This window comes from Pan troglodytes, chromosome 2 (assembly GCF_028858775.2).
Source record: "Pan troglodytes isolate AG18354 chromosome 2, NHGRI_mPanTro3-v2.0_pri, whole genome shotgun sequence".
Classification (NCBI taxonomy): domain Eukaryota; kingdom Metazoa; phylum Chordata; class Mammalia; order Primates; family Hominidae; genus Pan; species Pan troglodytes.
In genome coordinates, this window is record NC_086015.1 from 114,754,079 (window position 1) to 114,771,127 (window position 17,049).

The following is a 17,049-nucleotide window of genomic DNA, read 5'->3' on the forward strand; positions in this document are numbered from 1 at the left end:
TCTCAAAAGCAGTCTACAAATTCAACGCAATTCTCATGAAAACACCACCATCGTTCTTCAGAGAACTAGAGAAAAACAATCCTAAAATTCATATGGAACCAAAAAAGAGTGCACATAGCAAAACAAGACTAAGAAAAAAGAACAAACCTGGAGGCATCACACTACCCAACTTTAAACTATAAGACCATAGTCACCAAAACAGCAATGTACTGGTATAAAAATAGGCAATAGACCAATGCAACAGAATAGAGAATCCAGAAATAAACCCAAATACAATCAGCTGATCTTCAGCAAAGCAAGCAAAAACATAAAGTGGGGATAGGACACCCTAATCAACAAATGGTGCTGGGATAATTGGCAAGCCACATGTAGAGAATGAAACTAGATCCTTGTCTCTTACCTTATACAAAAATCAACTCAATATGGATCAAGGACCTAAATCAAAGCATGAAACCATAACAATTCTAGAAGAAAACATTGGAAAAACCCTTCTAGACATTGGCTTAGGCAAAAACTTCATGACCAAGAACCCAAAAGCAAATGCAACAAAAACGAATATAAATAGATGGGACTTAATTAAACTAGAAAGCTTCTACACAGCAAAAGGAACAGTCAGCAGAGTAAACAGAAAACCCACAGAGTGGGAGAAAATGTTCACAATCTATACATCTGACAAAGAACTAATGTCCAGAATCTACAATGAACTCAAACAAATTAGCAAGAAAAAAAACAAACAATTCTATCAAAAAGTGGGCTAAGGACATGAATAGACAATTCCCAAAATAAGATATACAAATGGTCAACAAACATATAAAAAAATGCTCAGCATCACTAATTATCATGGAAATGCAAATCAAAACCACAATGCAATACCACCTCACTCCTGCAAGAATGGCCATATTCAAAAAATAATAGATGTTGGCATGGATGTGGTAAAAAGGGAACAGTTTTACACTGCTGGTGAGAATGTAAACTACTACAACCACTATGGATAACAATGTGGAGATTCCTTAAAGAACTAAATGTGCATCTACCATTTGATTCAGCAATCCCATTCCTGGGTATCTAACCAGAGGAAAACAGGTCATTATATGAAAAATATACTTGCACACACATGTTTATAGCAGCACAATTTGCAATTGCAAAAATATGGAACCAACCCAAATGCCCATCAATCAAGTGGATAAAGAAAATGTGGCATATATATACCATGGAATACTACTCAGTCACAAAGGAATGATATAATGGCATTTGCAGCAACCTGGATGGAATTGGAGACCATTATTCTAAGTGAAGTAACTCAGGAATGGAAAACCAAACATTGTTTGCTCTCACTGATATGTGGGAGCTAAGCTATGTGGACTCAAAGGCATAAGAATCATACAATAGACTCTGGGGACTCAAGGGAAGGGGTATGAGGGGTGTGAGGGATAAAAGACTACACACTGGGTACAGTGTACACTGCTTAGGTGATGGGTGCACCAAAATCTCAGAAATCACCACTGAAGAACTTATTAATGCAATCAAACACCACCTGTTCCCCCAAAACCTATTGAGATAAATAAAAAATAAAAATAAAGGTTTTTACTCTGGCTGAGGGGAACATAAATTATTCCCAGTCATGTGTGAGCTCCAGGGATTACTTATACTCAGCCTTTTGAGTAGATTTTTCTCTGTCATGGGTAGTGTCTTCATAAAAATATGCTGCTTAATACTCAGGACCCTTGGCATATCCTCAGAACTCTTTCTCTATGCAGATCTCTCCTCTCAGGTATTTTAATTTTTAACTCTAGCCATGTTGACTCATCCAGTGTATTAGTCCATTCTCATACTGCTATGAAGAAATACCCAAGACTGGGTAATTTGTAACCAGGGAAGGTTTAATTGACTCACATTTGCACATGGCTGGGGAGGCCTCAGGAAACAGGAAGCAGGCATCTTCATCACAAGGTGGCAGGAGAGAGAGTGAGCGCGCAGGAACAACTGTCAAACACGTATAAAACCATCAGATCTTGTGAGAACTCCCTCACTATCATGAGAACAGCACGGAGAAATTGCCCTCATGATCCAATCACCTCCCACCAGGTCCCTCCCTTGACACTTGGGGATTATAATTCAGATTACAATTCAAAATGAGATTTGGGTGGGGACACAGAGCCAAACCATATCACCTAGACACCAATCTCCATCTTCTCCACTCAGTGAGTTTGCTGGTTTCTGTGTGGCTTCCCTCTCCCTGTGCTTTAGTCCAGAAACTCTCTCCAGGAAGTAAGCTAGGGAAGTTATATGGCTCACCTGTTTGTCCTTCTTCGCTCAGTGATCATTGCTCTGTGCCACCTGATGTTTGTTAATAGATGTTTCATGTATTTTGTCTATGTTTTTAGTTGGTTTGATGAGAGAATAAATCTAGCCACTATTACTCAATTTTGCCTAGAAATAAGAATCCCAATATTCTCTGTACTCTCAGATGTTACTTTTCACACAATTTAACACATTTTAATATGCATCTGACTATGATACAATTTTTAGTTTAATATCAGTTCCAAAATATAACCTAGGTTACCTAATATTCTTAGCCTAAATGGCCTCATTTTTCTAATTGATATGGTTGGACCACATCAGTGGCATTCAACTTTCTATCTCCTCCAATAGATCTGAGTAATATTACAGAGATTCTCTCTGGGGGGATGATTCTCAGTATTTGGGGAGTGCATTGGTGTTCACTATCTTCATGAAATATAATAAAGGGGATTGTGTACTTTGGGAATATAAAGAAGTCTTTGGTGGGATGCATCTATTTCCTCAACTGACACTCTGAAGTAGATGATTCAATTCTAGGAACGTCTATTGAACAACTTGAGTATTATATGAAACCATGTTCAGTTCCGTGAAAAGGGGAAATATTACTAAGACTGGTTTCATATCCCTAAATATTATATAATAAATAGTGGTAACCTCTAAAGTTCTGTTACTAAAAATGTCTGAAAATTATTATAAGAGTTGGGAAAATATATAATTGATATCAGAATACTAGAACTCATTGCATTAACAAAATTTGTTTCTAGTAGTCCAGATTTTTCAGATCACAAAAATGCAAAGGTACATGATGTGGTACTCTGCATTGCCAACTAACATCTGGAAGAGTTCTTTAGGTCTCTGGTAATGGCCAAATAATCTAATCGATAGAAAACAATGATACATCATTTTGTATTTTTATGTTTTACAAATGTATTTTCAAATCTCAAACTCTCTAAGTCTCAAACTCCTCTAAATCTAAATTATAAATCTCAAACTCCTCTAACTATATTAAAAAGATCCGTATACTTGTGAAAATTCACAGTCAATGGTATTTATCCATAATTCATTGACTCAAACACAAGAGCTAATTTGTCTGTATCATGCTTTAGAGACAGTTAATCACTGACACTACTTTTTTGCAATAAACTAGAATAGCTCAGTAATTTTCCCACTTAGTAGACTTTTTATTTCTTACCTACGTATCTAATACAATTAATGCATTTATGGATTAACTGTCTCAGACCGTGAAACAGCTGGTCCAGAAAACCTACTAATCACTAATTACTGTAGATTCCTTCTGGAAAATAATTTTCAATGTGCAGACCCAGGGGTTTCTAATCTAGTTAAAGGATTTCCAAGTGGGATGTGCAGCACTTCAGCCAATCTGTACAAACTAATTGCTATGTAGCTATGTAGCCTGAAATGTAATCAAAATCATATGTGCATAAACCAGAGAGTTGCATATTTAAAAACATTTTCTGGATGTGAATAAAAAGAATTGTTCAAGTGTGAGCTGGCACCAGACCAGCTTTGCAGTATATCCCAAAATTCTATTGCCATTTTCTTCCTTTCTCTGACTTTACTAAGAAAGGGTACAGTTTTCCCTATATCTTGATTCATGTTTTATATTTTCCAATTGTTATTTCTAAATGATACTTCTTACCTAATATAAAAGAAACACATTTTAGAATCTCAGGAGAAATAAGGGCAATTTTGTGCTGTGATGATGGGTCAAATAAAGTTGTAGTACCCGGTAGTTGCTGTCCTACGACCAGTAGATAATTTTCAGTCTTCAGTGTACATTTGAATTACTCAAAGAAGTTGTTAAATGCAGATTCTCCATCTCTGTCTCAAGAGATTCTGATTCAGTAGGTCTGGGGTGAGGCCCAAGAACTTGCATTTTTAACAAACCTTTCCAGTAATTCTGATGAAGATGGACTATAGAGCATTGTTAAACAATGACTGGAATAGCCATGAGTTTTCCAAATTCTCCTCCCTTCTCTGTATTAACCTTGTTTGAAATTTAAATGTTTTCTTTTGTTAAAAACATGCTAGTACTAAATTTTGATATTTTAATTAATGAAAGGGGTTCATTCTCCTTTCCCTCATATTACACGCTCTCTTCCCACTGGTTTATTGGATTTAAGTTTTCCAACCCTATGGTATTACACAGAATTAAAAAAAAATAGGCCAGTGGATGCTCCAGTAAAAAATAAGAAAAGCTTTAATCTTAATGCTATAGCAAAATACATCCCCCTCCCTACCCTCTGGATTCCATACAGTGAGAGCCCCCTGGAGATACACTTCTGGTATCTTTCTCTATTCCTAAATCACTCCTCCCCAAGAAGGCAGAGTGAAGTATCAGGTCAAGAATGGACATGGGGTTATGTTTCTCAGTTGGGGGAAGATAATATATTCAAACCTGTATGTAATGGTGTGTCAGTCTCCCTTCGTCTCCCATTCTCAGTGTAAAGCAGAAATTTTGGGTATGTGCAACTTGTCTACAGATTGACTTTTCCCTTGAGTGCTATGATTGGACTAAGAGTACGGGAAGAGAAAGTGCTTGCATGTCTAGTTGGTCTTCACACTAAGTCACATCCTCCCAATAACTTCATAAGCAATAAAGGTAATATTTTAAAAATCCATATACCTGACTCCTGTTCTATATCTCTCAATGTTTCTGGACTTGGGTGTGGAAAAGAGTGTTATTTATTGATCCCTACCCCTTAGACCCCAGTTCTTGGCAGATTGAAGCATAATAGCACATTTTCCATATCTCTTTTTATATGGGTCTTTCTATCAGTCTATTTTTACCTATTTACATGGCCTTTGTTTTTCATTTTCTTTTGATCTAATGCATTTTTTTCTAAAGTAAAAGACTCACCGAAATAAAGGAAAATAGGTTCCAAATCTGCTTCCAGCTCTACAGTTCCAGTTCTAAACTTACCATCAAAATATGTAAATAGGACAAATCTGCATACCAGTTGGAGATAAAGAGTCAGTGTCTTTCCATGTTGAAAAACCAGAGGGACCCATGCAAGATTCAATCTTCAGGTCGTATCATGTGTTAGTTTCCAAGGGCTGCCATAATGAAGGATCACAAACTGGGTGCCTTACAACACCAGAAATGTATTCTTTCACAGTCTGGAGGCTGTGAGGGAGAATTTGTTCTATGCTTCTCTCCTGGTTTCTGGTGGTTGTCGGCAATCCTTGATTTCCTTGGCTTGTAGATGCATCACTCTCTGCCTTAATGGAGGTGATGGTATTCTTTCTGTGTGTCTGTCTCCAAATTTTCCTCTTTTTATAAGACACCAGTAATTAGATTAGAACCCCTTCTAATCAATTACAAACTCATCTTAATTTGATTATAACTACAAAGACCTTAAGATAAAGTCATATTCACAAACATATTCACAGATGTGATTTTTGATGGGGGACACCATACAATGTATTACCCAGAACATTGAAGGAGGACTTGAGAGGTGATTATCATGGTTGTCTACCAAACATCTATCCTACCACTGTGGATTAGCCCTCTGGCTTGGGTGGTACCATTCTCAAACCCAGTTGGTTATTTGTTTTCATTATTTATCCATTTACATGGTTTTATAAACTTGTTTTTTCTACAAAATTTTCCACTAATAAAGAAAAACATAAACTATTTGAAGTCTGAATGAAAAAGAACATTTTGCCGTTTTAACACATACCAGAAAATGGCTCTAAACTATTTATTCGATATGCATGATTCTGCACACTGTACTTAGTACTTTCACTAAGCAATGGAAACAAAGGCATCAAACTTACCTTAACAAATTTTTGGTAATCTAAGAGAAAGAGAAACTTATATAGCGTACTCTCATTTTTTTCTCTGTGTTACACTTATAAAGCCAAGTCCAACATGAACAGACAAGAGCTGTGTTGCTTTTAAAGATGCACAGTAGTCCCCAAACAAATCTCAATCTTTACTCACATCTTTTGAAAACATTTAAAGGGGTGTCATATAGTTGATCTATAACAACTCTTCTTAGCCTCTCTTGTGTCTAGCATTCCCACTTTGCAGAAACCTTCTTTTCTCGTAGCCTAGAACTTTCTCTTTGATAGCGTACCATCCCAGCCATCTTACCCAGTGAACTCTCTCTCATAACTGTATCCTTTCAGTCCGTTGGCACGTTATATCCCGTGGCAGTTGTATCCCCTGTTGCAGTGTCCCTCAGGGTGTGGTTCACCTTTTCTGGTGATTTGCTTATGGATTTTGTTCTTTTTCTACTTGGAGTTCAGGAAAGGGAGATAAAAGCTAAGTAGGGAATATCAAGTGGTTTTCTTGGAGCATGTAGGGGAACTGGTAGGAATCAGGTGAAGGTAGCAAGGAGGTGGGGGGAATATTATGAGCTTCTGCATTTTAGTTTTTTTGTTTAGTTTTGTTTTATCACTTTTGTACCATGGAAAATCACCAGAAAACTTTCTACATGTACCATATTATCACAGCTCTCCCTCTTCACAGAAAAGCTTTTATGGGTTGGGTCTTTTAATGTTTGTGTTCACTTTTATGAAGCATGCAATATTTTATGAGGCTCCTAAATGAATATCTGTTCCTATGGTTTCAGACATTGCAGAAGAGGGCCTGGGAAATGGGAGTTGTCCACTGAATCTGGTTGATACAGCTCTAATGCTGCTGTGACTTGGTGAACAAAATAGATTTGAATCAACACTTTTCAGATTGGCTAGAAATTCTTTTGCAGAATCTGGATCCTTCTTCCATAACACATATATACTCTGTAAATGGAATGTGCAGATCACGTTTTTCTATGTTTCCTTCCTTACATGTTCTGACTTGCCTGCACGTTGAAAAGAAAATCAAGAAAAATGTTTCTTTGAGAATTTCCCCTTCTGAATATTTCCCCCACCCCAATAGCATCTACAGTGCTAGAAAATGTTCTTCCAGGGTTTTAAGAACATCAATTAGTTTCACAGTTGGAGGCAAAACACTTCCCTTGGAGAGCATTTCTTAACATACAGCAGAATCCTTGGTTAGCCCCTGGCTGTGTTAAAAGGAGAGAGAAACAAAACTCACTTTTCTCCTCCTGTTCAGTCACATCTTTCTTCACCTCTTCTTTTCTAGCTATATATCTTCTTTTACTTTGGGCTGTTGAGCTGTGAAGCTCTATGCCTCTCATGATGGTAAGTTTTGTTCAAAGACCCTGGAGCTGCAATTAGGGCTTAAGCACTGGTTTCTTCTTCTCTAAGCCAAAATGTACCGAACCTCTTGTGAAACCCAAAAGGGAAAGTAATGTTGTAAATATCTATGCTTATCTACTGACCTATCCAACTTTTCATATCAAGCACAAACCCATTTATGCAGCTACTCTCTTCAAATGCAGAGTTCCCTTGTTGTAAGCCAAAACTAGTAGCAGTTAGATCCAGCTTGTCACATAATCTCTTTTCCTAATTTTAAGGTGAAAGTATGGGAAATGGGAAAGCATGAACAAATATATGCAAGGAAGACAAGCTCTTATAATGTGAAGAACTGCTGGAATAATGATTTTTAAAATTTAGATGAGATTGTGATGATTACCATTGATTATCATGATATTTGTGCAAATTCTCATTTTGAAGCAGTTTGATAATGTAAATATTTTTATATCCTTAATATAACCCAGAGGGCAAAATGGAAGGTTATTCCTAGCTGAGGTTATTTTGTTTTAATAAATAAAAATAGAGCTTAATGACCCTTATCTGTATATGGTTTATAATATTAATATTTGCATACAGAATTTGGAACATGAAGCTGTTCACACTCCCCAAGACTCTAAAAGAGGTCTGTCCCAGGTGCATTGGGAAGGTAGTGGCATGGAATGGCATTTCTGAGATGTTTCGTGCGCCAGCAGCAGAGGTTTCTATCTTAAATTGTGTCGTTTAAAAATACCCTGCCTGGCCAGAAGAATTGCTATGGGGGTCACCTTACTTCCTCGTCCCTCCATATGAGTTTTACCTCCATTTTAACAAGAACTATTATTTACAATACACCATGCCTTCTCTGGCAAATAGATTCCACCCAAGAATGCTGCTTTATTTTTCTAAACAAAGTAATATATAAGAATGCAATTTGAAGAAACCTAAGAGTATGTATTTCTCAATGTGAGTGGAAATGCAGTGGTGGTGGTGGTACAGGTGGTGCAAGGAGGGCTCCAGGAGAGAAGCAAATTGGAGCAATGCAGGCTTGGCAATGCTGTGTAGAGGTGGAGAGGAAAGTTAAAAGAGACTGAGAAAGAGCCACCAGAGTGGGGAGAAAAAGAGAACTTAACTGGCCGAAAGAACTGGTGTAATATTTTAGGATGCAATGTGTGCAGTAATACTCTCCTCTACTTTTCTCAAAAGCTCTTGTAAAAATTTAAATTTGGCTTTGAGTTCATAAAACTTCATTTGTAAGTGTTTTGGGGAAGGGACTTGGGAGTGAGTTGCAGCAAAGTGCTGAGAATAGCCTTGGAGTAGGAGCAGGGCTGAAGCATAAGCTGCCTTAGGGAACACAGATATAATCCATGTACACTGACACCGAGATGTGTGTTTGTCCATTTAGCCACCTATTTATCTATTTAACACGAGTAAGAATGAATAAAAATATAAAAACTGAACTACAATAACATTTTTTGCTATTTACATACTATTTCAAAAGTAAGGATCTTAGAACAGTGAATATTAACCTATCAATCCATGATTTATTTGTAGTGAAAGAACCAGTTCAATTTCTTATTTGATTTATGGAATGGGTCTCTGGCATTAGGAGATCTATATCACTCACCCAGACAAATTTACTGCTTTTGTGAAGTTTTCCTTATTATTTGCTACATCCCTCCAGTTCATTAATAGACTCTGCAGCTTCCCTCTGCCTAAACATTTTACCTCTTTAATCAACAAAATATAGTCAAGAGTGTAGTTTTCTGGAGCAATGACATAGATTGAGATAGAGCTACAGACATTTCACAGGCTTCAATTTCAAAAGTTAGTATGTAAATCAGTTGTTTTGAACTGTGGTTGCATTTTTTCCATTGAAATTATGTTATAAGTTGTATGGAAGACTTCATAAATCTTAGACCTACAGACTCTCTAGAACATGTTCTATTTCTGTAGGGGAATGGGTTTTTTTTCTTCTAAACTTGGGATATCTTCAGCAAAGTTAGCTAAAATGGGTCTTTGGCAAGGTAACTCAAGCCCAGGACAGAGATTCTATTTAATAAAAGGACTTGGGTTAGAAAAAAAAAAGTACTTCTTGGTAGTGGGAAAAGTCTTGTCTTATATAGTCCACCCCAATGTGAAATTAGACCACAGTATGACTTCCCCATCAGTTTCCACTGCCCCTCACTTACAACTTGATGCAGACTGAATGAGAGGACAAGCAAGACATTGAAGAGTGACAAGAGAAGCAATGAGGTTAAACAAATAACAGTTCATGAAGTTGGAAAAGAAGATAAGATCAAAAAGGAAGAGATTTCCATGGTAACTGGATATGGATGGTGATATGAGGTGTCCCACTGGAGAGGTTTGCTCCTAAGCCCATCATCTCAGGGACAGACCCTGAGGGATGAACATAAAAGATAGAAAAGCATGGACAATAGAGAATGGGAAGAACTTTTAGCAGTAGCTGGGATTAGGTAACTTATATAAAAATTAACTTCATGGAACATTTCTGTGTGTCACACTGTAAAACCCCTAAACTAAACTTTACAAGAAAATTTACAGAAATGACTTTCATTAGTCTCAAATGTGTCCAAACTCAGCTTTGACTGTGAATTTATGTAGACATTTGCCAGGTGAAGGCCCAGCATTTATTAGGGTTACCAAGGCAGAAATAACCTATACCTGCCAGAAATTATTCTTTACCAGCTCTGGGGAAACAAAAATGAACAAATTTGATTATAAGTTAAATTTATAAATAAAGCTTGGAACTTGTCACCACAATTGTTCATTGAAATTCTTCATACTATTTTCCAATTTTTTAAATGCTCCAAGATATGAGTAATTGTAGACACAGTTTCAGTAAAAGCAATCTACAATTTCTAGCAATAGACAAGCTGTTGAGAAAAATATTTAAGCCTGGGATTTCTCTGGAGCTGAGTTTTCAAACATCTTGAGTCTAGAAGCACCTGTTTTGGGGGTTGAAAGCAGAGACTGAGAGAGGGACTGAAAGGCTTTCCTGCAGTAAAGATCCATACATGTTAGGAAATTATTTTTTCAGTGGTTCAGAAGTAAGCAAAAGGGTATTTCTCAACTACGTTGGTGTTTTGTATTCACGGAACCCCAATTCTGAGTGTTATTACCATGAAAAATTCTCAGCAAGGCTTCCAGGTTGTTTCTTGAGCAAGGTAGAAATAACATACGATCTAATAAGAATGGCTGGGGCTGGGTGCAGTGGCTCACACCTGTAATCCCAGCATTTTGGGAGGCCGAGGCGGATGGATCACCTGAGGTCAGGAGTTTGAGACCAGCCTGGGCAACATGGTGAAACTCTGTCTCTAGTAAAAATACAAAAATTAGCTGGGCATGGTGGCAGGCGCCTGTAATCCCAGCTATTTGGGAGGCTGAGGCAGGCGAAGCTTGAAGCCAGGAGGCGGAGGTTGTAGTGAGCTGAGATCATGCCATTGCACTCCAGCCTGGGCAACAGAGCAAGAATGGCTGGAAAATCAACTTGGTATAGACTTCCCTACAAGGATCATTATCACCTTCATTTACAAAGGATAACATCTCTACTCCCCTGAGACCACCAATTTCTTCAATATCTACATAGAGTACTTCAGTTTTCCACCACACTTAACGTTGGAAAGCCTAGTGATTTCTTCTAGACGGGCAATGTGAGATGTTGCTTATGTTCTATCAGTGGCTAACTTTCTGTCTTCCTTTTCTCTGAACTCTTCCTTCCTGTCCAACTCTCAGGCCACAACTGTGATATAAATGGTTATATCTTTTATGCCCAAGTAAGGAGAAACACTCCTGTTCTTTAGTTCCCAATGCTAGAGACTACCACAAAGCTCCTGTGATCATGATTTTACTGAAGAATTAGGAATAAAATTGAAATTACAGCTTCAAAAAGGAATTGTTTAAAATTAAATATCAGTATCTCTGTTCTTTAAATTATTCATCCAACCCTGCATCAAGAAGGTGTTGCAGATAAAACCCCAGGGAGAAGAATCGAAGGCAAAAATTAGCATGCCTGAGAGAAGTGCTCTTGGGATCAAAACCAAGGAAGAGAAAGCAATGAAGCAGGGTTAGATAAAAGGAGAAGTTGAGCTACAATGCAGTCTCAACAAAGGCCTTAGATGACTCCATGGGTAGTTCTGAAACTGAAATGGCCCTTCATCTTACCTGATTGCAAACTATACTACAAGGCCATAGTCACCAAAACAGCATGGTACTGGTATAAAAACAGGCACATAAACCAATGGAAAAGAATAAAGAACCCAGAAATAAACCGAAATATTTACAGCCAACTGATCTTTGACAAAGCAAACAAAAACATAAAGTGGGGAAAGCACATCCTTTTCAACAAATGATGCTGGGATAATTGGCTAGCCACATGTAGGAGAATAAAACTGAATTCTCATCTCTCACCTTATACAAAAATCAACTCAAGATCAATTAAGGACTTAAACCTAAAACCTAAAACTATAAAAATTCCAGAAGATAACATTGGAAAAAACCTTCTAGACATTGGCTTAGGCAAGGATTTTGTGACCAAGAACCCAAAAGCAAATGCAATAAAAACAAAGATAAATAGCTGGGACCTAATTAAACTGAAGAGCTTTTGCACAGCAAAGGAAATTCAGCAGAGTAAACAGACAACCCACAGAGTGGGAGATAATCTTCACAGTCTATACATTGGACAAAGGACAAAGGACTGATATCCAGAATCTACAATGAACACAAAGAAATCAGTAAGAAAAAAAAACAATCCCATCAAAAAGTGGGCTAAGGACATGAATAGAAAATGCTCAAAAGAAGATATACAAATGGCCAACAAATATATGAAAAAATGCTCAACATCACTAATGATAAGGGAAATGCAAATCAAAACCATAGTGTGATACCATCTTACTTCTGTAAGAATTGCCGTAATCAAAAAATCAAAAAACACTAGATGTTGGCATGGATGTGGTGATCAGGGAACACTTCTACACTGCTGGAGGGAATGTAAACTAGTACAGCCACTATAGTAAACAGTGTGGAGATTCCTTAAAGAACTAAAAGTAGAACTACCATTTAATCCAGCAATCCCACTACTGGGTATCTACCCAGAGGGAAATAAGTCATAAGAAAAAGATACTTGCACATGCACGCTCATAGCAGCACAGTTCTTAATTGCAAAATTGAGGAACCAACCCAAATGCCTATCAACCAATAAGTGGATAAAGAAGCTGGTGTGTATATATATAATATATATATATATATATATATATATATACACATGATATACCTATATGTATATCATGTATATATGATGGAATACTACTCAGCCATAAAAGGGAATGAATTAATGGCATTTGCAGTGACCTGGATGAGATTGGAGACTATTACTCTAAGTGAAGTAACTCAGGAATGGAAAACCAAATATTGTTTGTTCTCACTGACATGTGGGAGGTAAGCCATGAATACACAAAGGCATAAGAATGATACAATGGATTTTGGGGACTTGGAGGGAAGAGTGGGAGAGGGGTGAGAGATAAAAGACTACAAATAGGGTGCAGTGTATACTGCTTGGGTGATGGGTGCACCAAAACCCCACAAAGCACCACTAAAGAACTTACTCACATAACCAAATAACACCTGTACTCTAATAACCTATAGAAAAAATGAAAAAGAAGATAAAAGCAAAAAAAAACCTAAACAAAACAAAAACAAAAACAAAACCCATCCAAAGGAAAGCAACTTCAAAGATTGAAAGAACATCAGCCCACATAGATGAGTGAGAAAGAACCAGTGCATGAACTCTAGCAACTCAAAAAGCCAGAGTGTTTTCTGACCTCCAAAAGACTGCACTAGTTCCAAAGCAAGGGTTCTCAACCAGGATGAAATGACTGAAATGACAGATGTAGAATTCAGGGCATAGAGAGGAATGAAGATCATGAAAATTCAGGAGAAAGTTGAAACCCAATCCAAGGATTCTGAGGAATACAATAAAATGAAATAGGAGGTGAAAGATAAAGTACACATTGTAAGAATGAACCAAACTTATTTTAGAGAGCTGAAAAATCTCACTTTGAGAATTTCAGAATACAATCACAAGTATTAACTTCAGAATTCATCAAGCTAAGGAAAGTATCTCAGAGCTCAAAGACTGGCTCTCCCAAATAACTCAATCAGAAAAGAATTTAAAAATAAAGAAAGAAAAATGAGCAAAACCTCAAAGAAATGTGAGATTATATAAAGAGAGCAAATCTATGATGCATTGTCATCTCTGAAAGAGTGAAAGAGAAAGGAAGCAACTTGGAAAATGTATTTCAGGATATGGTTCATGAAAATTTCCCCAGCCACAATAGTAGGGTTAACATTTAAATTCGGGAAATGCAGAGAACCCCTGAGAGGTACTACACAAGATGACTGTCTCCAAGACACATAGTCATCAGAGTCTCCAAGGTCGAAATGAAAGAAAAAATGCTAAAGGCAACTAGATAAAAGGGCCAGGTCACCTACAAAGGGAACTCCATTAGGCTAACAGTGGATCTTTCAGCAGAAACCCTATGAGCCAGAAAATATTGGGGTCATATATTCAGCATTCTTAAAGAAGAAAAATTTCAACCAAGAATTTCATATTCAGCCAAACTAAGCAAAGAATAAATTATATCCTTTTCAGAGAAGCAAACGTGAATGGAATTCGTTACCACCAGACCTGCCTTGAAAGAGGTCCCAATGGAGTACTAAATATGGAGAGGAGTGAGCATTACTAGCCACTATAAAAACACACTTAATTACATAGACCACTGACACTATAAAGCAACCACAAAAACAGGTCTGCATAATAACCAGCTAACAACATGATGACAGGATCAAATCTGTACACATCAATATTAACCTTGAATGTAAATGGCAAAATTAAAAGTCAGAGTGGCAAACCAGATAAAGAAGCAAGACCCAATGATATGTGGTCTTCATGAGACCCTCTTACCTGCAGTGATGTCCATAGGCTCAAAGTAAAGGGATGGAGAAAAATGTACCAAGCAGATAGAAAACAGAAAAAAAAAAAGCAGGGGTTGCAATCCTAATTTTAGACAAATCAGACTTTAAACCAGCAAAGATCAAAAAAGACAAAGAAGACCATTTCATAAAGAAAAGGGGCTTGATTCAACAAGAAGACCTAACTCTTCTAAATATATATGCACATAATGAAGGAGCACCAAGATTCACGAAACAAGCTCTTAGAGACTTAGGAGGAGACTTAAACAACCACACAATAATACTGGGAGACTTTAACACCTCACTGACAGTATTAGATCACTGAGGCAGGAAACTAAGAAAGATATACAGGACCTGAATTTGACACTTGACAAAATGGACCTAATAGACATCTGCACAACTCTCCACCCCAAAACAACAGAATATACATTCTTATCCCTGCTACATGGCACATATTCTGAAAACAACTGCACAATCAATTCTCAGCAAAAAAAAAAAAAAAAAAAAGTCATAGTAACCACACTCTCAGACCACAGCAAAATAAATAAAAGTAAAAATAAATAATAAGAAAATTGCTCAAAATCATACAATGACATGGAAATTAAACAAGCTACTCTTGTATGACTTTAGAGCAAACAATTAAATTAAGACAGAAATCCAGAAATTATTTGAAACTACAGAAATACAAAAACTCTCAGAGATTATTACAAACATTTCTATGCACACAAGCTAGAAAATCTGGAACAATGGATAAATACCTAGAAACATACAAATTTCCAAGATTGAACCAGGAAGAAATTGATTCCTGAACAGAGTGATAATGAGTTCTGAAACTGAATCAGTAATAAAAAGCCTACCAACTAGAAAAAGCCCAGGACTGGATAGGTTTAAAGCCAAATTTTACCAGATATATAAAAAGGAGCTGGTACTATGCCTAATTAAACTATTCCAAAAATTTGAGAAGGGACTTTTCCCTAACTCATTCTATAAGGCTGGCATCATTCTGATACCAAAACCTGGCAAAGACACAACAAAAAAATCCTCAAGCCAACATCCTTGATGAACATCAATGCAAAAATCCTCAAGAAAATACTAGAAAACAGAATCTAGCAGTACATCAGAAAGCTAATCCACCACAATCAAGTAAGCTTTATCCCTGGATAAAATAGTTATAGGTATATAAACTATAGTATAATTTAGAATAGTGAGGTTGGTTGAACATATGTACATCAACAGAATTAAAACAGAATTAAAAACAAAAAACACATAATTATCTCAATAAATGCACAAAAGATATTTGATAAAATTCAACATTGCTCCATGTTAAAAAAAAAAAACTCTTCAACAAACCAGGCTTTGAAGGAACATAGTTCAAAATAATAAGAGCCATCTATGACAAACCCATAGTCAACATCATACTGAATAGGCAAAAGTAGAAGTATCCCCTTTTAAAACCAGAACAAGACAAGGATGCCTGCTCTCACCACTACTATTCAACATAGTGCAGGAAGTCTTAGCCAGAGCAATCAGGCAAGAGGGAGAAATAAAAGGCATCTAAATAGGAGGAAAGAGAATCAAACTATTTCTGTTTGCAGATGATATGATTCTATACCTAGAAACCCCATAGTCTCTGTTCGAAAGCTCTTTGATCTGATAAACGACTTCAGCAAAGTTTCAGGTTACAAAATCCATGTACAAAAATCAGTAGCATTCTCATACACCAACTTCCAAGATGAGAGCCAAATCAATAATTCAATCTCATTCATAATAGCCACAAGAAGAATAAAATGACTGGGAATACAGCTATCCAGAGAGGTAAAATATCTCTGCAATGACAATTACAAAATACTGTTTATCATGAATAGGAAGAATCAATATTGTTAAAATGGTGATACTGACTAAAATAATTTACAGATTCAATGCTATTTCTATAAATCTACCAATAACATTCTTCATATTATTAGAATAAACTACTTTAAAATTCATGCAGAACCAAAAAATTAGCCTGAAAAGCCAAGGAAATCCTAAGCAAGAAAAACAAAGCTAGAGGTCTAAAATCATCCAACTTCAAATTATATTGCAAGGCTGCAGTAAACAAAACAGCATGGTACTGGTACAAAAACAGACACATAGACCAATGGAACATAATAGAGAGCCCCAACATAATGCCACAAACCTACAACCATCTGATCTTCAACAAAGTTGACAAAAGTAAGTAATGATGAAAGGATTCCTTGCACAATAAATAGTGCTAGGATCACTGGCTAGCAATATGCAGAATACTTACATTGGACCCCTTCCTTACACCATCTACAAAACTCAGCTTAAGACGGATTAAGGACTTAAATGTGAAACCAAAAATCTGTGAAAATCCTGGAAGATAATTGACATAGTTGATATTTGTCCCTGCCTAAATCTCATGATGTTGATATGTAATCCCCAGGGTAGGAGCCTGGTGGGAGGTGTTTGGATTATGGATAGGGTCCCTCATGAATGGCTTGGCCCAGCCCATTGGTGATAAGTGAGCTCTCACTCTGAGTTCACATGAGATCTGCTCATTTGGAAGTGTGTGGCTCTCACCTCCCTACTCTT